This window comes from Pseudophryne corroboree, chromosome 7 (genome assembly GCF_028390025.1).
Source record: "Pseudophryne corroboree isolate aPseCor3 chromosome 7, aPseCor3.hap2, whole genome shotgun sequence".
Taxonomy (NCBI): domain Eukaryota; kingdom Metazoa; phylum Chordata; class Amphibia; order Anura; family Myobatrachidae; genus Pseudophryne; species Pseudophryne corroboree.
Genome location: NC_086450.1, coordinates 155,867,237 through 155,892,855, shown reverse-complemented (window position 1 = coordinate 155,892,855; position 25,619 = coordinate 155,867,237).

Here is a 25,619-nt window from a genome sequence, read left to right as displayed (position 1 = left end):
TGGAACTGGCCTTGGTGTTCGGTCCCGGAGCCGCGCCGCCGTCCCCCTTACAGAGCCAGAAGCAAGAAGAGGTCCCGAAAATCGGCGGCAGAAGACATCAGTCTTCACCAAGGTAGCGCACAGCACTGCAGCTGTGCGCCATTGCTCCTCATGCACACTTCACACTCCGGTCACTGAGGGTGCAGGGCGCTGGGGGGGGGCGCCCTGAGCAGCAATAAAAACACCTTGGCTGGCATATATATCACAATATATAGCCCCAGAGGCTATATATGTGATAAATACCCTTGCCAGAATCCATAAAAAAGCGGGAGAAAAGTCCGCGAAAAAGGGGCGGGGCTATCTCTCTCAGCACACTGGCGCCATTTTCTCTTCACAGTGCAACTGGAAGACAGCTCACCAGGCTCTCCCCTGTAGTTTGCAGGCTCAAAGGGTTAAAAAGAGAGGGGGGGCACTAAATTTAGGCGCAATATTGTATATACAAGCAGCTATTGGGAAAAATTCACTCAATATAGTGTTAATCCCTAAATTATATAGCGCTCTGGTGTGTGCTGGCATACTCTCTCTCTGTCTCCCCAAAGGGCTGTGTGGGGTCCTGTCCTCAGTCAGAGCATTCCCTGTGTGTGTGCGGTGTGTCGGTACGGCTGTGTCGACACGTTTGATGAGGAGGCTTATGTGATGGCAGAGCAGATGCCGATAAATGTGATGTCGCCCGCTGTGGGGCCGACACCAGAGTGGATGGATAGGTGGAAGGTATAAACCGACAGTGTCAACTCCTTACATAAAAGGCTGGATGACGTAACAGCTATGGGACAGCCGGCTTCTCAGCCCGCGCCTGCCCAGGCGTCTCAAAGGCCATCAGGGGCTCAAAAACGCCCGCTCCCTCAGATGGCAGACACAGATGTCGACACGGAGTCTGACTCCAGTGTCGACGAGGTTGAGACATATACACAATCCACTAGGAACATCCGTTACATGATCCCGGCAATAAAAAATGTGTTACACATTTCTGACATTAACCCAAGTACCACTAAAAAAGGGTTTTATGTTTGGGGAGAAAAAGCAGGCAGTGTTTTGTTCCCCCATCAAATGAGTGAATGAAGTGTGAAAAAGCGTGGGTTCTCCCGATAAGAAACTGGTAATTTCTAAAAAGTTACTGATGGCGTACCCTTTCCCGCCAGAGGATAAGTTACGCTGGGAGATATCCCCTAGGGTGGATAAGGCGCTCACACGTTTGTCAAAAAAGGTGGCACTGCCGTCTTAGGATACGGCCACTTTGAAGGTACCTGCTGATAAAAAGCAGGAGGCTATCCTGAAGTCTGTATTTTTTACACACTCAGGTACTAGACTGAGACCTGCAGATAGTGCTGCTGCAGCGTGGTCTGTAACCCTGTCAAACAGGGATACTATTTTGCGAACATAAGACGTCGTCTTATATATGAGGGATGCACAGAGGGATATTTTGCCGGCTGGCATCCAGAATTAATGCAATGTCCATTCGGTCAGGAGGTTATTAGAGACCCGACACTGGACAGGTGATGCTGACTTTAAAAGGCACATAGAGCTTTATAAGGGTGAGGAATTGTTTGGGGATGGTCTCTGGGACCTTGTATCCACAGCAACAGCTGGGAAGAAAAAATGTTTTACCTCAGGTTTCCTCACAGCCTCAGAAAGCACTGTATTATCAGGTACAGTCCTTTCGGCTTCAGAAATGCAAGCGTGTAAAACGAGGGAAGAGGGAAAAAGCTGCACCAGTCAGCCAGTTCCCAGAATCAAAATTCTTCCCCCGCTTCCTCTGAGTCCACCGCATGACGGGGGGGCTCCACAGGCGTAGCCAGGTACGGTGGGGGGCCGCCTCAAAAATTTCAGCGATCAGTGGGCTCGCTCACAGGTGGATCCCTAGATCCTTCAAGTAGTATTTCAGGGGTACAAGCTGGAATTCGAGGCGTCTCCCCCCACCGTTTCCTCAAATCTGCCTTGCCGACAACTCCCTCAGGCAGGGAGACTGTGCTAGAGGCAATTCACAAGCTGTATTCCCAGCAGGTGATAGTCAAGGTGCCCCTACTTCAACAAAGACGGGGTTACTATTCCACACTGTTTGTGGTACCGAAACCGGACGGTTCGGTGAGACCCATTTTATATTTGAAATCCTTGAACACATACATAAAAAAATTCAAGTTCAAGATGGAATCGCTCAGGGCGATTATTGCAAGCCTGGAGGAGGGGTATTACATGGTATCCCTGGACATCAAGGAGGCTTACCTACATGTCCCCATTTACCATCCTCACCAGGAGTACCTCAGATTTGTGGTACAGGATTGCCATTACCAATTCCAAACACTGCCGTTTGGACTGTCCACGGCACCGAGGGTCTTTACCAAGGTAATGGCAGAAATGATTATACTCCTTCGAGAAAGGAAGTTTTAATTATCCCGTACTTGGACGATCTCCTTATAAAGGCGAGGTCCAAGGAGCAGTTGTTGGTCGGAGTAGCACTATCTCGGGAAGTGCTACAACAGCACGGATGGATTCTATACATTCCAAAGTCACAGCTGGTTCCTACCACACGCCTACTGTTCCTGGGGATGGTTCTGGACACAGAACAGAAAAAAGTGTTTCTCCCGCAGGAGAAAGCCAAGGAGCTGTCATCTCTAGTCAGAGACCTCCTGAAACCAAAACAGGTATCGGTGCATCACTGCACACGAGTCCTGGGAAAAATGGTAGCTTCTTACGAAGCAAAATTCCATTCGGCAGGTTCCATGCAAGAACCTTTCAGTGGGACCTCTTGGACAAGTGGTCGGGATCGCATCTTCAGATGCATCGGCTGATAACCCTGTCTCCAAGGACCAGGGTATCTCTACGGTGGTGGCTGCAGAGTGCTCATCTTCAAGAGGGCCGCAGATTCGGCATGCAGGACTGGGTCCTGGTAACCACGGATGCCAGCCTTCGAGGCTGGGGGGCAGTCACACAGGGAAGAAATTTCCAAGGACTTTGGTCAAGTCAGGAGTCATCCCTACACATAAATATTCTGGAACTGAGGGCCATTTACAATGCCCTAAGTCTGGCAAGGCCTCTGCTTCAAAACCAGCCGGTACTGATCCAATCAGACAACATCACGGCAGTCGCCCATGTAAACCGACAGGGCGGCACAAGAAGCAGGATGGCGATGGCAGAAGCCACAAGGATTCTCCGATGGGCGGAAAATCACGTCTTAGCACTGTCAGCAGTGTTCATTCCGGGAGTGGACAACTGGGAAGCAGACTTCCTCAGCGGACACGACCTACACCCGGGAGAGTGGGGACTTCATCCAGAAGTCTTCCAACTGTTGGTAAACCGTTGGGAAAGGCCACAAGTGGACATGATGGCGTCCCGCCTAAACAAAAAACTAGAGAGATATTGCGCCAGGTCAAGGGACCCTCAGGCGATAGCTGTGGACGCTCTAGTGACACCGTGGGTGTACCAGTCAGTTTATGTGTTCCCTCCTCTGCCTCTCATACCAAGGGTACTGAGAATAATAAGAAAACGAGGAGTAAGAACAATACTCGTGGTTCCGGATTGGCCAAGACGAGCGTGGTACCCGGAACTTCAAGAGATGATCTCAGAAGACCCATGGCCTCTGCCGCTCAGACAGGACCTGCTGCAGCAGGGGCCCTGTCTGTTCCAAGACTTACCGCGGCTGCGTTTGACGGCATGGCGGTTGAACGCCGGATCCTGAAGGAAAAGGGCATTCCGGAGGAAGTCATTCCTACGCTGATTAAAGCCAGGAAAGATGTAACTGCAAAGCATTATCACCGCATATGGCGGATGTATGTGGCTTGGTGTGAGGCCAAAAAGGCCCCAACAGAGGAATTTCAACTGGGTCGATTTCTGCATTTCCTACAAGCAGGAGTGACTATGGGCCTGAAATTAGGCTCCATTAAGGTACAGATCTCGGCTCTGTCGATTTTCTTCCAGAAAGAACTGGCTTCACTACCTGAAGTTAAGACGTTTGTTAAGGGAGTGCTGCATATTTAGCCCCTTTTGTGCCTCCAGTGGCACCTTGGGATCTCAACGTGGTGTTGAGTTTCTTAAAATCACATTGGTTTGAGCCACTTAAAACCGTGGATCTAAAATATCTCACGTGGAAAGTGGTCATGTTATTGGCCTTGGCTTCAGCCAGGCGTGTGTCAGAATTGGCGGCTTTGTCATGTAAAAGCCCTTATCTGATTTTCCATATGGATAGGGCAGAATTGAGGACTCGTCCCCAGTTTCTCCCTAAGGTGGTATCAGCTTTTCACTTGAACCAACCTATTGTGGTGCCTGCGGCTACTAGGGACTCGGAGGATTCCAAGTTGCTGGACGTAGTCAGGGCCTTGAAAAATTATGTTTCCAGGACGGCTAGAGTCAGGAAAACTGACTCGCTATTTATCCTGTATGCACCCAACAAGCTGGGTGCTCCTGCTTCTAAGCAGACTATTGCTCGCTGGATTTGTAGCACAATTCAGCTGGCGCATTCTGCGGCTGGACTGCCGCATCCTAAATCAGTAAAAGCCCATTCCACAAGGAAGGTGGGCTCATCTTGGGCGGCTGCCCGAGGGGTCTCGGCTTTACAACTTTGCCGAGCTGCTACTTGGTCAGGGGCAAACACGTTTGCAACATTCTACAAATTTGATACCCTGGCTGAGGAGGACCTTGAGTTCTCTCATTCGGTGCTGCAGAGTCATCCGCACTCTCCCGCCCGTTTGGGAGCTTTGGTATAATCCCCATGGTCCTTTCGGAGTTCCCAGCATCCACTAGGACGTCAGAGAAAATAAGATTTTACTCACCGGTAAATCTATTTCTCGTAGTCCGTAGTGGATGCTGGGCGCCCGTCCCAAGTGCGGATTGTCTGCAATACTTGTACATAGTTATTGTTAACTAAAGGGTTATTGTTGAGCCATCTGTTGAGAGGCTCAGTGGTTTTCATACTGTTAGCCTGGGTATGGTATCACGAGTTATACGGTGTGATTGGTGTGGCTGGTAAGAGTCTTACCCGGGATTCAAAATCCTTCCTTATTATGTCAGCTCGTCCGGGCACAGTGTCCTAACTGAGGCTTGGAGGAGGGTCATAGTGGGAGGAGCCAGTGCACACCAGGTGACCTAAAAGCTTTCTTTAGTTGTGCCCAGTCTCCTGCGGAGCCGCTATTCCCCATGGTCCTTTCGGAGTTCCCAGCATCCACTACGGACTACGAGAAATAGATTTACCGGTAAGTAAAATCTTATTTTTTCTCCCTCTTGGGGGTCCACGACCCCCCTGGAGAGAGAATAAATTTCGTGGCCCGCGTAGCGCGCCACCATGCCCGCAGCATGGCGAGCGCAGTGAGCCCGCAAGGGGCTCATTTGCGCTCACCACACTGTCGGTATGCTGGTGGTCGGGATTCCGGTGCCGGTATGCTGGTCGCCGGTATACCATACAACACCCATTTCAAAAGTATCTGCAAATTAAGTCTAATACTACACATAGAGCTTGATTCCAGCCATCACACTATGCAGTAGCAGCTGCCAATACTGTTGTAGCCAATACAGCTAAATTATGCAAAAGCAGCAGAAGGCAACTTGGGTAAACAGATGCCTCCTGCATGCATCTGTGATGCGATGATGCATCCGAGGATGCAGCATCGTATCACTTGCGTGAACATCGTCCATCTAAGCAACCTGAAGGCTACTCAGGATGGCCAGGCTGTTCTCGCTGCTGGGGCCAGGAAGTCTGCGTCATAATGACACACACCCTGTACGTGGCACATCTACAAATTGGGGGCTACAGAAAGTATAGGAGCATAACATCACTATAGAAGTTTGTGCTGTGAGTTTGTACAGTCATGGTTTGTAAATGACCCTTACAGACTTTAATGTCTGTATTTTCAGTTTACTTGTTCCAGCATAACAATTCTTACAGGAGTTTTGTTGATCAGAATACAGAGGTGATGTGATATAGGAGTATGACTATTTATCCTACTACTTTTGGTCCATGATCTGAGAAAAAATCAGGCCAGTGAGCAGGGACTGTATTGATCGGGATGTCTGAACTTCTCTGCACCAACTGATAAATACTTCAAAGACACACAAAAAGAACCACACAGAGAAAGTGAGTCTTGATCTTTTCTGCATTGTGGGTCAACATCTGCATCATGTTGTCCTGTTAAGTTTGTTTATCTCTCATACAAACTACAATCACATCAACCTATACAGTATATTCTTTGTTTACAATGTAATTTACAGACCATCATCTGCTTCCTATACACTGTAAAAGATGTTTTTACTATGTCCAGTATTTAATGATCATTGCACCCATTTTCATTAATTTAATTAAAATTAAATTTGGTCAACAAAATGAGCCAGTTATATTAATATCCCAGTAAATGGTCTAAGAAACAGACTTGCTTATCCAGCAAGTCTGCTGATAAATTAAAGTATAATTTTATTACCACAATCTTCTATGCGTATTTTAAGAATTCAATCTTGCTGGATCGCTCAGGCAGATAATCTAAATCTGTCCTTTGTCACTTAATACATTAAGGGCTTTTTGTTCAATAACAATAAAAATGAGACGCTTGTCACAACCCCAATATTACGATACAGATATGAAAAAGATATGCAGGAGTTTTTATGGTTTTCTGCATATGTTACCTTGAGGCTAAATCTTGATTGCTCAGGCAGCAATGACCAATGATAATTGATTGTCTTGTACTTAGTGGTGAAGACAATTACTTTTAAGGCAATTAGAAATTGTTGTGTATTGTCCAATTTGATTTATAAGTTACTGTTGTTCTGTCCCAAAACTATAATTAATTCAGTTTGTTTCAGAAAGCATGTTAGATGTGGAATTGCTATACAATTAGATTCAGAAGTGTTAAATTGCAAAGAAGACTTTGGACCTTATTGAGATTTTTATGCAAACAGGATCTGTGCTGCGCATGTGACAATCTGTGACAGCCAGATAGCTTGCAATATCCCCTAAGCAACAGTTTGATCCACATGGGATGGGGACGGAGGGGTGTGGTATGGTATGCCGGCGGCCGGGCTCCCGGCGACCAGCCTGCCGGCGCCGGAAGCCCGACCGCCGGCATACCGACAGCATGGCGAGTGCAAATGAGCCTCTTGCGGGCACGGTGGCGCGCTACGCGTGCCACGCTATGTATTCTCCCTCCAGGGGGGTCGTGGACCCCCACGAGGGAGTAAAACTGTCGGTATGCCGGCTGTCGGGATTCCGGCGCTGGTATACGGTGCACAGGGATCACGACAGTCGGGAACCTGAAGACCACCCGGGACGGAGACCTGTCATCCTCATCTTGTAGGCATGTCAAGGTCAAGGTTACTCAGATGGCCAAAATTCACGCAAGTGATCCAATGGCTGTGTCTTTGAACGCAGCGGTGGATCACAGAAGCCAGCAGGAGATGCCTATCTAAATACATATCCCGCAGCATATTGCTGCGACAACCATCATAGCTGCTACTGCTTACTGTACAAGTTAGAATCATGCCCTTTGTTTTGTGATCTTGTCCTTAACATATTCCTGGCAATATTCTTATTGACAAATATGTTTCTTAAAATCATTGTTTATTTTTTGATTCAGTAATATGTCTTTGTCAGAGACTTTTGCAATAATGTGCCAAATCCCATTAAGGTCTTGTTTTCTATGGATAATTTTGGGTACCCACTGGCGTGTACTTTGCATTTAAAAAGGCAAGTTCAAATGTCAGGTACGCTGCCTGTCAAATGTACTGTAAATGCATTTTACATGCTGCCAGTTACTTACATTTGGGAGGTTATTGTAGGTCACTCTGTTGACCTTGATGCATTTAAGTTGCCTTAAATGCACTGAATGGAGCAGGGAGTGTATGGAATCCAACAATGCTGCTGCCTTGCATCATAAAAGGGTATAGGGTCATTAGAAACATTGGGTCCAGACCTGTTTAATACATTGTACTAGCATTAAAAAAATGAATGCAATGCCAAAATTTTGACATCAGTGGATAGGAGGCCCAAAGGCACGAATGAGATTAGACATATTTTCTATATACAACAAAGATATAGTTAGTAATCTAATGGATACATTTCATACATTAGCAATTCAAGTCTGTGTTTAAAATAAAAAAAATAAGGTGCTATAGGAAACTTTGTAGTTAATAAGGTTGTTTTTTTTTAAATGTCATCAATGTGCGTTTCACTAAGATATATGGTATTCTTGGATGTAAACCAATAATGCTGATTACTTGTTTAAGCTTTTGGCCTTTTCTTAATACACTCTGGAGTTACCAATGTTCTAACATAGATCAACTCCATTTAGGTTGATTGACAACAACATTGTCTATATCACATCTACATTTTCCTGTAAAATAAAAATCTATGCCAAACTTGTGGATGTCCATTCTCTGGGGCCTGTAGTATGCCTGAGGTTTTGGATCTCTATAATTAACAATGCGTTATCTGTCCTGTATACATCTTTCAGTTCTATGGTTTACTTAAGTGTTGATCTAAATATCTGGCTTGTAAATAAACCACATGAAAGGAAGAGATATATAATGCACAGCACTCTTCTAAGCTAAACATTTTACTAAATAAAATACAAAGTAAAATAATATAAAATACAAATACAGAAATAAAACAGTGGGCCTTTAATAAAATGTCATAGAAGCTTGTAGTCCATCATACTTTATGTCTCTTTTTATGTTTAGGTAAGGCTTACCAAGCTCCAAACACATGTTGTTTTCACATGTTGTTTTTCTTTCTTCCAAACTGGTCCACATGGATGAGCACGAAATCAAGCGGGCAGTGCTAAAATAACTCTAGCCAATCAGAGCAATATAATGGCAGCATAACAGAGCATAAAGTGAGATGAAATTAGGCCAACAATAGGCAAGTCAAGCCATCAAAACTTTAGCAGTACAGATATATGAACATACTGTACAACTAAACTCAAATCGTCCAATTAGACCTGTTTAGCGCGCAATGGATTTTGCAACTAAGCTGCTCCAAAAAACGAATTCAAAGTGCTTTAAACTATAATCTAAACTGAGGAAAAAGTACACAATCTGTGGTAGAGAGGCAAAAGACAGGTCCGATGCAAGTGACTTGCAGCCATGAATTGTTATGCTTTATCTGTAACTTTATACTGTACTAATTCCTTTGTGACAATAAATGAATCCCAAGTATTTAGTACATTATATGCAAACTAAGATGCAAAATTGAGGAAAAAGTATAAAAATTGAGGAAAAAGTGCACAGCATTGGAATCGCACTAGGTGTCATCATCTAACACCATTTGGTTCAAAAAGGACAGGTTCATGAGGAAACATCGTACATAGGCCTAGGCGCCGATTCCATGGGTGCTCCTGGGCCCGAGCACCCACGGACATCAATGAGTACCCACAGAGCCGCTGCCCCAGTAAAGCCACCAGAGCCCCCCCAGTAGATTAAGACGCACTGTGAAAGCGCTTCCGTAACATATCTGTGTAAAAAAATAACCCAAAATGTCCGCCGCCAGAGGAGTAGACAGAAGCTAAAGGTCACACTTGACCTCTAGCGCCTGTCTTCTCAGCAGCGGGCATTTTAAGAGGGTGGTTTTTTACACTGCTATGGTACAGAAGCCTTCCGCAGCCCCCAACGCATCTCAATCTACTGCGGGGGCTAGCAGTAACCTTACTGATGCCCGCCTCCACCCTCCCTAACTTTACTGGGGCAACACGCAGGAAACCCCTGGCAACACACAGGTGACCCCTGGCAACGCATATTAAGCACCTAGCAATGCACATGAAATGCCTGGCAATGCGCAGCAGACCCCTGGTAATGCACATGAAATCCTTGCCAATGCACAAGAGACCCCTGCGAGGATTGAACCCAGAGCATGAAACACCTGCAAAGTGCAGGAAAGCCTTGACAACCAGCATGAGATCCCTGACAACAGGCATGTAATTTAAAAGTAATTTGAAGCTTTACTGTGTGGCATAATTTGTAAGTGGCATTATTGTGTGTGGGACATAAAATGGTGTCAGGGCCATAACTGTGTGTGGCATAATATGTAATTGGTGTTAATGTATGGAATAACACATAATAAGTGTTACGGTGTGTAGCATAACATGTCATAGACATTATGATGTGTGGCATAATGTGTAATAGACATTACGGTGTGTGGCATATTGCGTAATGGGCATTGCGGTGTGTGGCATACTGTGTAATAGGCATTACAGTGCATGGCATAATGTGTAATGGGCATTACGGTGTGTTGCATAATGTGTAATGGGCATAACGGTGTGTGGCATAATGTGTAATGGGCATTAGTCACCGCCGTGGCTATCCATTCTTTCCCACTGCCGCCACCCGCCGAGCACCCACCAGCAAAAACATAAATCAGCACCTATGTACGTAGGTACAGTATGTGGTGGTCGTGTCAAATTTGTATCAAAAGTTCACAGCGCTAAATACATGTGTACAGCATGTTCCACAAAGTTAATAGAAATAAATTCTAATTTTATGAAACTCCCCTCATTCAGAGGCATCACAAGGGGGGTTCGGGCCACACCTGGGTGACAGGAACCGGGTGCTGCAGTGTGATAATATCCTGCAGCACTCATCTCCTGTCGCTAAGAAGGAGTTGACAGTGCTGGAAGAGTCACCGGGGGCAGCATGCATGCTTCCGTCTGAACTAAATATGGGCTTCCCTTGAGGCCACACCTCTTTAATGATGCAGGTGGGACTCCTAGAAGGCCACAGTCCCTGTCCAGGAAGCCACACTCTTATTTTTGAATGCAAGCGCCTTCAGCGTGCACAGGGGGTCTCTTGGTCACACCGGGTGTCACCAACCCTGGTGCTGCCACTGACTCATGAATATGTAATATATAGGGTAGCTAAAAAAAAAATTGTCAAAATACATTTAAGAATTTGTAGTTTGTTTCTCCAGTTCATCCAAGGACAGCAAACTCTAACTGCGCAATTTGTGAATCTATTTTGAAAGATAATTCAAAGGAAATATTGGTTTTTCGCCACAACGCATCGTATCTGAATTCCTTATCATGTAAGAAATTGTCCACAGTATATATGTATATGCCTGCTTCACTCCTGCTGTGCTATTGTTTATAATATTCTGCAAACTGTGCCTCCATGACCAGCACTCGTTATTTGAAGCACAGAATCTTTTATTTTTTCTTTCCTTGATCTGTTCTATTAAAAGCAGATTTTCCATAGTTTTACCTCATTACTGGTTTTTCACAAAATTCTGAAGTCTAGTTTGTTTATTTTATCATGGACTGTTTTTGTTGTACAGATGCATCTCCAGAGTTTGCTGTATTACATTTTCCTCTGACTTCCCTGGTGATGATGATGAAAATATATTTTATTTTAAATTTTTTCTGATAAGTCAGGGTAGCTTTATTAATCTGATATTCTACAGTATGTTATAGCATCTCCGAAAGGTCAAATAGACTCACTGTGGACTAAATAAGTCATATTAATTATCCTGACAATGTGGAGCTGTTTGTACCAATTAATTTAAGTTGCCAGTTTGTTTTCACATGTAGCTTTCTCTGTCTTATGTATACTGTTAAAATTACATTACTCCAGCACATTTCTGCCCTATTCCCATCAACCAATAGTTTCATTTACTGCAAATTGTTTCATAAATCTTTCAACAATCCGTATAATGCGCAGGCTCCTGGGGGGCCTGGGAGGGATACAATTGGAACTCTCTCAGTTAGGAATGGCATTGCCCAATGAGTCCAAGCTCCGGAAGGTATAACATTGCGGTGCTTGGTACATATGGAAATGTGGCAAAAACTCAGAAAACTTTATTTTTTGGATTTTTGGCTGTATTTTCCTTTTAGTACATCTCTCCTAATGAGAGAGAAGAGACAGACATGATAGCAAACCTACAACAAAATTGAAAGCAATGACCTAAGATATCTATGAATCTTCAAAACAATAGGACACAACAACTTTAAGACAAGGCATCTCTGGGTATAAACTATAGAGGAGCTGATGGATTTTTTTACCTGTTTAATGGAGTGAGGGTTGAAAATGGGTGATCAACGGAGTGAGGGGAGAACATAATTTGAAAGTTCTACACAGACTTTTTCTCCAAGCAAAAATTAATTTTCCAGGTGGCAAAACCAACTTCCACTGTATTATCATGTTTATATTTTAGCATTTCAAGATACAGTTTTGCTGTAGGCATACTTTGACCAATGTCTTCAAAACTTAATATGTTTAGTCTAGACAGTTTTTATGCCGCTTCTTATTTTCAAGAATAATTACATATAAAAATGAGACTCAGTTGGGCAAAATTTTACTGTAGATGTAAATCTGGATAAAGTAAGGTATTGATGTTGGAGGTCCAAATATGGATGTCCACAAATCTGGACTTACACCTTTGAAAGTGCTTAAAACAAATTGGTCGACAAACAGAAGCAGTGCCGACATTTTTGTGGTTTACAAATACTGTACACAATAGTGTCTTAAGAGCTTAATCACGCATGTTTTACATAAGTAGTATTGCTGGGTCACCTCAACAAGTCACCATCGTAGCAATTGACCACTTGAACCCTAGCATTTTCTTAGCTGAAAAAGTATTAATGTTTAAATCGCCCACGCAGAGCTGGACCTAAGCATAGGCAGTATAAGCAAATGTCTAGCGGCATCTGGAAAAGCCTAGGGCCATCGGGCAGACTGAACATCTAAGCTCCAGTTTTCAGAATTCCTGACTGACAGTGGCTTTCCTCCAATGCGATGTGCCGACTTTCCAGCACTGCTGCGCCATTGACTGTACAGTCCTGCACCAATTATACTGCTCGTGCAGCTTCCATCAATGTGACGCGGACATGGTCATGTCAGTATCATTCACAGCAAAGAGTGCACCGAGGAGTAGAGAAGCAGAGGGAAGACAGCAAAAATGAAGTCAATTATGAAAATGTGTTAAAGAGAGAGGTTGGAGATTAGAGTGCTGAAGACTGGTGGAGATTCTTGGACACACACAAGGGTGAGAGATTTGATGGCTGGATACACTCAAGGGGGAGAGATGTGATAGCTACAGGCACACAAGGGGAAGAGATTTTATTGCTAGAGACACAGAAGGGGGAGAGACTCTATGGCTGAAGACACAAAGGAGAGATATTTGATGGCTGCAGATACTGACACCTCTGCCTCCCCAGTCAAACACTGTTAGAAGGACACGTCCACTTAATGAGGCCATCCTCCTTTTCTCTTGTGGGCATTAGCTAAGGGATGGGGGGGGGGGGGCATCAGCCCCAGACATTGCCTAGTGCTATGTGCCCAAGTGACAGCACCATAAGTTTATGTCAGTAGGCAAAAGCACTGCATTTGAATTTGAACATTTGTTCTATTGTATCGCAGTGTGGTTTAGTAAATTTCATTCGACTTTGTTTGCTATGATACCACATATTTGAGCAGGATTTAATAGTTGTGTCAGAGACTATTCACACACTATAATAATGACCAAAAAAAGATGCGGTTTTACCACAGTGCTCAGTTAAATTACAAAAAGAGTAAGAATCAGTGGGAGATGTTTTATGTGTTCGTCTGAAACTGTGTCAATCAGCCAATGGGGTTAGAACCTTGTATGTCAGATTTAAAATGGAGAAGAAATATTCTGTGCGTATTGTGTGAATGAAATTTCCATCACATTCTCTCTTTGCCTCAGTCAATCATCAGCCTTGAGAGATAAAGCTGGTAGTGCTAGGCTGGATCATTGACTTTTATTGTGTGGTGTATTTTATTCTCTGCAGGAAAGATACATTGTAACTCTAGTCACTGTTTTAATAATCTATTAAAATTATCATACAGGGAAATATGCATCTCACTGCAGTTCCCCTGCCTTTCTGTAAGGCATGTACTGTACATTGTGGGCAAAATAGAATATTTGGGACACGTAGCCTTCCAACAAGATCATCGTGAGAGCTTCATCTATATAATAATTATTATTTTCTGAAAGTCTTTTTCATCATCTCTAGCACTTGAACCAACACATATCTAAAATTTAAAATGGCTAAAAATGTTTAAATATGTACTACATAATATATTTATCAGCCTTATACAGTATTTAAGTCTGTTGTTTAGAAACAATATATACAGTAGTAACTGGCAGATGCAAAGTTGGTCTCAAAATTGGCTTGAAATGTTCTAAAAACAAAGCACAAGTGAATACAGCTTATTTATACACATGTGCTGATCAGTAAGCATCTTGAGATGCATCCAGCTTCACATAGACAGCAAATGCACCTGGTCCACATTAGCAGCATGTGTTTCCTCTAATAGGTGAAAAGGCATGTATGACAGTTTTTGCAAGTCCATGTGAGCTGCATTTACATAAACATGTCCTTACTCTGCATGACCTCAATGTGCCCACCCATTCCCATCACTATTCCTTGTCTCTAATTATAAGGACCCAAAGGCAGCAGATACATGTAAGTCTTCATTGGGACATACAATTGTTTTCTGCATCTGGGCATGTGCAAAGAATATTTACTGAAGTTGGCATACATATAAAACTTATCACCAGTTATGTCTGATCTTCTCTGATGCTGTGACATGTTCTTTGCTTCGTTCTTATATTTTGTTATCTCATACATATGTGTCTTGGAAATGTATCTTTGATTTGTTGTTAAAACCCATCAATAAAAACTTTAAAAAAACAAACAAAAAACTATTTGTCAGGCAGGATGATGGATTCTGCAAGAATGGAACATTTAGTATCTGCAGATGTGAAGAGCTATTGGATTGTGGCTGCACCCATCTAATGGGCTGACTTATTAATCTTCAGTGATAAGGAGATTTTTTTGTCTATAGTATGGTCATCACAGAAATGAAAAATCTTTTATCGCCGTATTTTCCTAATAGACTATCGCTAGCTGTGGTCACATTTCACCATACTCACCACATTTAACCATACAGGAAACAACTTCATCCAGAGGAAACTTGGTTTGCAATAATCATACTGCAAATTTGAATTTATAAATGATAAACATGACAGATGCCTGCTTCACCATTTTTTAATCCCAAATGTCAGTGACATCATACAGATCAGTGTCGTGGCCAGTACTTTATTTTGGGTGTACAGTATAGTAACTAAGGGAAATGTTTAATCCTCTTTCCTTGTGAGTCTATTCATGTACTTTTTTTACATTGGCCACTTATGTAAAGTGCAGTGGAAGGGGGTCTCAACATTAACATCCTGTATAGCAATGCAGTATTTTATTGTCTCATATACACATATAGATTCCTTATTTTGTTGTTCAACTGAAATAAATGATGTTACATTTTCTGAAATCATTATAGTCATTTTGTCACATTTGATATACAGTATCTGGAAATCTCCATATGAAAGTACAGTGCATAATGTTGCAGAATATCTCTCTCCATTCAAGCTTCAACACTTTACTGAGACCAGAACAGATACACTTCATAACATCACATGGAGAGTAGACAGAAAGGTGTTATAAGAGAGTATACTTTCACAGTTTGGCGTAGCTACACAGTGATAGCTTATGAAACGATGCCACCTGCGTTCCTTCAACTAGAGCTTCCAACACTCAGCCTGTAGCAGTTGCTATGCTCTAAAATAATTATTCCTCTTCTGTCAGAACAGTATTATATTCAGGGGATGGACAGGGAGTCCTCATCCCAGAGGATAGCTACACATTGTTATCGTTCCTAGCCCCAATCTCTCAATACCAGCATTTTACTTTAGGTCCTTGTATTATTGGGAACATAACTGCAAATGGGACTACTATGAATACATACTGGAAACCATTAACAGCCCATAGGCTAGCTTTACCTCTATGGACATTTCCATTACTTTCACTTTTATACAAGAGTTGTTATTTAGGTATACTCTGGTGTGTATTGTTATGTAGCGAAAACAAGGCATAATTTATGGATTTCATGGATTTCCATGGATGCATCCATGGATGCATCTTGGGGAGGTACTCCTGGGTTCCTGGGAGAGCAGGCTATACTCACCTTTCCGACCTACTTCCCCAGCAAATTGCAGATGTATTAAGCCTGGAGAAGTGATAAGGCAGTGATAGGTGATAATGCACCAGCCAATCAGCTCCAATATGTAAATTGACAGGAGCTGATAGGCAGGTGCATTATCACCTTGCACTTATCACTGCTTTATCACTGCCTTATCCCTTCTCCAGGCTTAATGCATCTGCCCCCATGTCCCCTGCACTTCCAACCTTAACCTCCCTAGATATCATGTAGGTCATCGTGAAAAAATAGAAACGTACGAAGCAAAGCTTGCAAAACTTGGCAGGCAATGTTTAATGCGTATGTACTACTTGTCTAAACAATTTCCATTACATATAGTTTCTCACTTGGGAAGATATATATATAAAAATGTATTCCCTGTACCAGTAAACAGATTACTTTGCATTTTTCTTATAATACTGTACATATATTATGAGGGTGTTATATGATATTATATATTAGTGTGTTTAAACTTTAAAATATATAGTCTGACCTTTCTTTAAAATGAGGAAAGTTGTCTAGAACCTGGAATAAATTTGTACATGTATTTGTGATATTCCTTAGTAGAAGGCATTGTTCCAGGTCACCTTTATCTTTGTAGTATTGCCTTGTGATATACATCATACATATGACACTTTTATAGGAAAATAAAAATGTTCAAAGCACCATCTGATGAGCACCAGGCTAATAAACAAACAGCACGGAACAGACAATAATAGCATTTTATTCTAGTATAAAACCTATGAATTCTGTGCTGGTAACATTTGTGTTGCATGGAATTGTGAGACTATATATATGAATATATTCTGTATACACTGTATATATATATATATATTTATTCTGCAGTACCCTTCCGGGAGAGCACAACCCACAAAATGCCAAATAATGAAGGAAAATAACACAAGGAAAGAAACATGCATTCATCCACACAGTATCAATGACAATGTAATCATTTTCTGGAGGCTGTTGATAGCAGAGTAATCACAGAAAATACATTTCTGTAGAAAAAGGCTTGAATTTGAATGATAATACTTTTTGCTGGAGGTAACCAGGTATAGAAGACTGTGCAAAGAAAGGGAATTGCATTTCCGAAGTCACCAAGCTTTGATGTGCCTTTATGCACACTAAAACAAGTGATTATATGGAAGTAAAATGTTATTTTCTTCAGTCTTTATGTACTTTTTTTATAATAAACCCTGTTCTTTGATCATTTTATTGTTTACGTAGCACATTCTTTATTCGAAATAATCAAGGCGCAATGGGTGTTAGGTGTATATTTTTGAGTTGATGATGATGGCTGCATTTTTGTGTCAGTTGTATCTAAGAAATATGAGTGCATAGACACTATTCATGTATGCAAAATTCACATTTCTCATTGTTATTGTAAATCAGGCTCTTATGTTAAAGGAACAAGGTATATTTGCTTTAAAAAAAATATAACAAAAATTTGCTGTAAAATCCCCCTCTTCCCACACTCACCCCGCCTGAGCCACGGCTGGACAAAAGGGGGTGTGATCTAATTTAAAGGGTGTGTGGCCTCGTGGGTCTCCTCTTCTTCACTCCAGGGGGTGTATCCAGCTTCCTCTGAAATGCTGGCTGCCCCCGGAGACTGGGCAGCGTGCAGTGCCGGTTTCTTTTCTGTGACAGGAGCCGAGTGCTTCAGAGGATTATCACACTGCAGCACTCAGCTCCTGTCACTGCAGAAGAGCCAGCCCTTGGTGTCACCCCTTCCGTGGGTGATACCTGGGTGCGGGCCGCACCCCCCGCACCCGCCTTCTGACGCCACTGACAACTGCTATCGGCATTTTGCCTTTCAGTTGGTGCATTCCCAGACAGTATCTGAAATATTTGAAAGAAATCTTGTTTATGTTACCTAAGAGGCATTGAGGAATCATCATAGTAGCATATCTGGGGCGCTAAAGCACTTCAAATACATTGAAGAAAAATGTCTGACTGGATGCAAGCTTAGATGCGCCAAGAGAAAAATGATTCAAATCTTTTTTTTTTTTAAAGCTGTAAATAGAAATATGTTTAGTGCAGCTTTAAGTATCTTTGGTATAGCCTTTAAAAAGTTACACCACAGTTCGAAACACTTACGGAACCAATAACATTGAAATGCACGTTAACCCCATTCAGTGCAAAGGGTGAGTGTAACTCATCCACTGAATATGCATGAAAAGTGTGAAAAAGGGTAGAAGGTTACATCACCGAAGTCACCCCCCGCTGCTTGAGGGGGTGGGTAATGTTATGGCGCCATTACGCTCCACTTCCTTAAACCACTACACTACACTACACTACACACTATTGTAAAAACTCAGGATTGAGTGTAAGTCACTGAAATCTGCCCCTCTTTGTAGCAGGCACATCACTACTTTGTAGTTATTGTCTGCTGGTCAATGTGACATAAATCTTTATGAAGTCCAGGAATTGGGAGGATCTTCCTCATCCTGGATTGAAAAAACTCAAGTGCAACCTCATTTCAAAGAAGGGTGTCCCTTTTTTCAACTGATGTTGCCCTTAGTAGTTATTGTGTGGTGATCACATGTGACTTATTGCTTCATTACATACATTTATAAACTTCTTATTATAAAGCAGAGAAAAAGACTGAATGGGAGCATTTAGTTTCTGTGCCATGTGACCTCCTATGCACATTGCACAACAGATTGAACAGAGGAAGATGGAGTGCATTACCATAAATGGGGAGATGTAAGTGACGTGCAGTACATATGGGGATAAAAAATGCAGATTGTTTTAAATATGCCCTTTAGGATTATTGTTTTTGTCGCAAAGGAGTAAAGCATAGGGTCTATTCATGAAGCAGTGAAAGTGTGGAGAAGTGAGCAAGTGGAGAAGATGCCCATGGCAACCAATCAGCATTGAAGTAACATTTATAATTTGCATACCATAAAATTATACAGAGCAACTGATTGGTTGCCATGGACATCTTCTCCACTGGCTTACTTCTCCGCTCTATTCACTGCTTCATGAATAGGCCCCACAGTCACAGATTGCCGCATGACATGGCTAAGTAGCAAAGTACGTGGCTGACAAATGGGGCTATTTCATGTGACATGTGGATAGATGTATGTGAACACATCTGTATATTATAGGTAACTGAATTTACCAAGTATTGAGGGGGTTCAAATGCAGCTAATAAAAACAGCTATACAGTAGATATGGACGTGACTAATAAACATTGAAATTAATATGGCTCTTTTTTGTCGATGATTGATTTTTGGGTGAATAAGAGAGATCCTGATCATGAGACACTCCAGGGCTTAAAATAGTTGCTGTGCTTACTCTACATGCTGTCCCTAAGGAGTGACGGTGTTGCTAGCCATTTGATGTCCTTTCCTTCTGTGGTCTGATTGCTGGGTGTCTCCTCTGTCAGTCAGCAGTAATTATGGAAGAACATTGGCAGGTCTTTGTTACATTTGATGCCACAAAGGCTATGTACTGTACAGTGAATGCAAAGTATAGCTCAACCAGCATGTTTCATCTTTTTATTGCCAACACAGGAATCAGACACAAGAATTTTACTCATGGCGTATAATACTTCCACTGATAAAGAGGTACAATAGGATGTTTTGCATCTCTATTTTTTTATCATAATTGATGCTGCAGTTATTTTTACTTCCTGTTCTTAACATTTACTGACAGCCTTCTTTGAAGAATGTTATTGTTTTGGCTTTGTTATAGCATTGTTATATTTTATTTTTATTTATAATATCAGCCTGCCAATAGATTTACTATAACAATAATTCCATGCACTTAAAAAAATGGAAAAATATGTGCAAAGTTACACATGTACAGAGTCACCTACTGACACTTACCGACACGCTACAGTATTGTTTCATTGTTTAATAGACCGATATTATTTGTGCAATGCATCCACAGTTTGGATAACCTAAAAATACAGGCCAAAAGAAATGACCCCTGGCAAATATCTTTTCCTCCAGGCTATTATTGTAGCCAGTGAATACATGTCACTGTGAGGCAAATTCTTTGTGTCTGTAAAAATGATCCACAATTGAAGATGGCAGGATTAAAGTGATGGCGACACACGGTCAACTCCATTGCCTAGGTGACCAGCTATGGATGTTTGTGTGTGTAGTGCTGTTGAAGTGACCAGCTGCCGTGTGTTTTAAAAGTGTGGAAGATTAGGCTGGAAACTCTGAGTCCTCTGTGCCTTATCTGTGAAGGCAACAGAAGAATAGTGTCCAGAAAGTCGCAAAATTGAAAGAATGAATGTGGAGGAGGTAAACGATGACATAAAAAAACATGGCAATCCAGCAACACTCCATGATCTGATGGATGCAGTTCTCACTAAAGGGCATATTAATAATCCATGACATTATGGGCCCGTTAAACTAGCATTTCTGCATGTTTTCTGTTACCGGCCCATTCATTATTAGAAGCCTGATGACAGCGGCATAGCCAGAACTTTGTGTGCCCCATAGCAACATTTTGAAAGGGCCCCTGTCCCAATGATTCTAGAGAGACACCTCTACACAGCAGTTTATGCCCCATAATTGTGCCCTAGTTAATTTTCTGTACCATAGTAGTGCCTTAGTTTTCCAGTACACATTATGCAACACAGTACCCCCAATTCACATTATGACATACAGTGTACCCAGTTCATATTATGTAAGATGATAATGTCATCTAGTTTATTTTAAACCACATTACTGTGAGCAGGTCCAGGGGCATCACCATATATACAGTATTGTAGACCCCAAGGCAAAAGTATGTAAGGGCTCATATGTAACACCCAATGGTGAAAGATGCATAGAACACATGTCACTGTGACAAGGAAGCTGGGCCCCTTTCAGCTCTGGGCCCCATAGCAGCTGCACTCCCTGCACCTATAGTAGCTACGCCCTTGCGTGATGGGGCTGCCTAGTATTCAGTAAACTCGGATTCAGAAAGTTTTAAGAGTTTTCTTGGAAGAATAAACACCATCCGGCCCCTGTTAATGAATAATCAGGATGCAGTTACCAGGTCAGTAGTCATAATATCAACAGCATAATGTCGACTGTTATGATGCAGACATTGTTGCATATCCACTTGTGACTGGAGGGGTGTATCTGGGTTGTAGCAGGGTAGTCTCACATAAGTAACGTTCAGTGTTGGTCAACACAACTACGGGCTATGCAGAGTTATGTAAGAGTCTTTATGATGAGTAGTAACCAGCCATATGGATACGGGGTGTTTTGTACACCAAAGATGGATGCAACTCTACATATAGGTGAATATGCATGTCTTTTATTGTGCACATAATGTGGGATCATCTACGGCCTATTCTCATTCATACCTGTGTCAGGCACAATATGAGGCCCAATACTTGTATTACATAAGACCACACAGATTGTTCACTAATACTGCTATATTTACCTTTCTTGACCAGAAAGATTAATTGAAGTCCTTCCCCCAACTCCCCAGGGACAGACCTATGTCATATGAAAGGCCGCAACCAGGGGCATAGCTGGAACTTTGTGAGCCCCATAGCAACATTTTGAAGGGGCCCCTGTCCCAATGCTTCTAGCTAGACACCCCTCTGCAGCAGTTGTTCACTGTTTGCCCCATAATAGTGCCCTAATTTATTTACTGAACTATAGTAGTGCCTTAATTAATGTTACCTCCATAGTACTGGCCTTGTTTATTTTATAGACCATAGTATATCACATTATAGTACTGCCAATACACATTATGCAATACAGTACCACTAAGTCACATTATTATATACAGTGTCATCAGTTCATGTTATGCCACACTATAGTGCCACCACTTCATGTTGTGCCAAATTACGGTGCCCCAGTTCATATTACTGTGCATAACATTATAATGCCCTCCAGTTCATTTTATACCACAGAACTGTACAATGAGTAGTTCCAAGGGTATAACTATATATATTGTAGGCTGATAGGCAAAAGTTTGTAAGGGCCCCTATGTACCACCTAATGGAGGGAAATGTGTATAACGCATGTAACTATGACAGGGAAGGTTGGCTTCTCTCAGCTGTGGGCACCATAGCAGCTGCTCTCCCTGCACCTATGGTAGCTACCTATGCCCTTGGCAGCAACATCATGCTTATAGTAGTTTTAGCTGAACATGATGGCAGTTCCAGGCAGAACAGAAAGAAAAGTAAGGGTGAGTACACTGTACACATCAGGCTGATATCAGGCTGAAATTGAGCATATCATCTTATGTGTATGCTCAATTGTGCGCTTTCCGTGGGTCGCATGTGACATCTTCTAGTCAGCCGTACTCCATGGCCATTCAGATGATATTGCATTAGGTACTGTGCATATAAATAAAGGATAGGATGTCATATCAGTCAGTCGTTCATTAAATTGTCTGATGTGTACGGCTGATTGGGGATAGTCCGGGACAAAGGAAAATTGTCCTGACTATCTGCCCGATTGGCGGCTGTTCTGATGTGTACCCAAGCTTAGAGTAGGAAATGCAAACTGCCAATGTGAGTCTGTGGGGTTGATCTATCAAGCAGTGAAGAAAGTAGAGAAGTGGACGAGTGTAGTTGTTCATTGCAACCAATCAGCATCTACTTATAATCTTTTGGAATGTACTTGATAAATGCTACCTCGATGGTGATTGGTTGCTATAGGCACTTCTCCACTGCCGGAAACATCAACCAGTGTGTTCCAGACACTGTCATTGTGACTCTATGGGGAAATGTAATAGACTGTGAATTACTTGGCTGTCATTGTGAGTCTATGGGGTATATGCAATTAGCGGCAAATTATCGGCCGTTTTTCAATTCGACATAATTCGACAGTCTAATTTCGGCAAGTGGGTGCCGAAATTGACCATATGCAATAAAAAACGGATTCGACAGTACCGCTGCCGAAAAACGGCCGATTTGACGGATTTGTTCCGTTTTTTTAAAAACGGGTAAAAACGGGAAAAATCCCGGAAAAAAATGGCGTGGGGTCCCCCCTCCAAAGCATAACCAGCCTCGGGCTCTTCGAGCCGGTCCTGGTTCTAAAAATCCGGAGAAAAAATGGACAGGGGATCCCCCGTATTTTTAAAACCAGCACCGGGCTCTGCGCCTGGTGCTGGTGCAAAAAATACGGGGGACAAAAAGAGTAGGGGTCCCCCATATTTTTTACACCAGCATCGGGCTCCACTAGCTGGACAGATAATGCCACAGCCGGGGGTCACTTTTATACAGTGCCCTGCTGCCGTTTCATTAAATATCCAACTAGTCACCCCTGGCCGGGGTACCCTGGGGTAGTGGGGACCCCTTCAATCAAGGGGTCCCCCCCAGCCACCCAAGGGCCAGGGGTGAAGCCCGAGGCTGTCCCCCCCATCCAAGGGCTGTGGATGGGAGGCTGATAGCCTTGAGAAAATGTAAAGAATATTGTTTTTCCTGTAGTACTACAAGTCCCAGCAAGCCTCCCCGCAAGCTGGTACTTGGAGAACCACAAGTACCAGCATGCGGGAGAAAAACGGGCCCGCTGGTACCTGTAGTACTACTGAAAAAAAATACCCAAATAAATACAGGAGACACACACCTTGAGAGTAAAACTTTATTGCACACCTGCCGACACACACATACTTACCTATGTTGACCAGCCGACTGCCACGTCTCCTGATCCGACGATCCGGGGTACCTGTGAATCAAATTATACTCACCTCAATCCAGTGTCCAGATATAAATCCTCGTACTTGGCAAAAAAAGAAAACGAACAGCCGAACCAGCGGACTGAAAGGGGTCCCATGTTTACACATGAGACCCCTTTCCCCGAATGCCGGGACACCACGTGACTCCTGTCACCGAGGTCCCTTCAGCCAATCAGGAAGCGCTACTTCGTTGCACTCACCTGATTGGCTGTATGCGCGTGTGACCTCAGACAGCGCATCGCAAAGCCTTTCCATTACTTTCAATGGTAGGAACTTTGCGGGTAGCGGTGGGGTTACCCGCGGTCAGCCGCTGACCGCGGGTGAACTCACCGCTGACGCAAAGTTCCCACCATTGAGTATAATGGAGAGGCTTTGCGAGGCGCTGTCTGACAGCTCAGACGTGCAGCCAATCAGCAGAGTGCCAGGACGTTGCGCTCGCTGATTGGCTGAAGGGACCTCGGTGACAGCAGTCACGTGGGGTCCCGGCATTCGGGGAAAGGGGTCTCATGTGTAAACATGGGACCCCTTTCAGTCCGTGGTCCGGGTATGCGGTTTGTTTTTTTGCCAAGTACGAGGATTTATATCTGGACACTGGATTGAGGTGAGTATAATTTGATTCACAGGTACCCCGGATCGTCGGATCAGGAGACGTGGCAGTCGGCGGGTCAACATAGGTAAGTATGTGTGTGTCGGCAGGTGTGCAATAAAGTTTTACTCTCAAGGTGTGTTTCTCCTGTTTTTATTTGGGTATTTTTTTCCCAGTAGTACTACAGGTACCAGCGGGCCCGTTTTTCTCCCGCATGCTGGTACTTGTGGTTCTCCAAGTACCAGCTTGTGGGGGAGGCTTGCTGGGACTTGTAGTACTACAGGAAAAAACAATATTCTTCACATTTTCTCAAGGCTATCAGCCTCCCATCTGCTGCCCTTGGATGGGGGGGACAGCCTCGGGCTTCACCCCTGGCCCTTGGGTGGCTGGGGGGGGGACCCCTTGATCGAAGGGGTCCCCACTCCCCCAGGGTACCCCGGCCAGGGGTGACTAGTTGGATATTTAATGCCACGGCCGCAGGGCGCTGTATAAAAGTGACCCCCGGCTGTGGCATTATCTGTCCAGCTAGTGGAGCCCGATGCTGGTGTAAAAAATACGGGGGACCCCTACTCTTTTTTTCCCCTGTATTTTTTGCACCAGGCGCAGAGCCCGGTGCTGGTTTTAAAAATACGGGGGATCCCCTGTCCATTTTTCCCCCGGATTTTTAGAACCAGGACCGGCTCGAAGAGCCCGAGGCTGGTTATGCTTTGGAGGGGGGACCCCACGCCATTTTTTTCCGGGATTTTACTATTCCATCTAAAAAAAAATAAAAAAATATATATATATTTTTTAAAATATATAAATAATACTTGTGCCTCCCAAAAAGACAAACCAAGTACCTAATCCCTTCTAATATAAATAGATGTGCTATTACCAATAAAAAAAACACCCAAAAAAACATGTTTTACATTTTTTTTATTAGATTCACCCACCAAAGTGTGGCGGATTGAAAATGATGAATTTACTGTCTAAAAGCACTGTTGTCGAATTTCCAAACTTCAATTGAATATACTTTTGTCGAATTGCCGCATTTGTACCATTGCAGAAAAGTCGAATTTGACAAATGTCGAATTTCAAAAAGTCGAATTTTGAAAGTCCGTTTTTTTGACGGAAAGTACTGAATTGCATTGTCGATTTTTTTTATTTGGCGAAAAAGTCCAGTTTTTCGACAATTTCGGGAATTCGACCGCAATTGCATATACCCCATAGTGTGTTTCAGTAACTGTTAATGTGAGTCTGTGGAGCTGATTCTGCGTTGCATGCTGCTGCAACCATTTTAGTGTAGTTTGCTGTAGTCGTTTCTGTGACTGTATGCTAATGTGACTGTATGCTAATGCTAGTAAAAGCACTTTCCCTGGTATCTACTTGTACCAGCCCTTTTGTACTCCTTGTCACC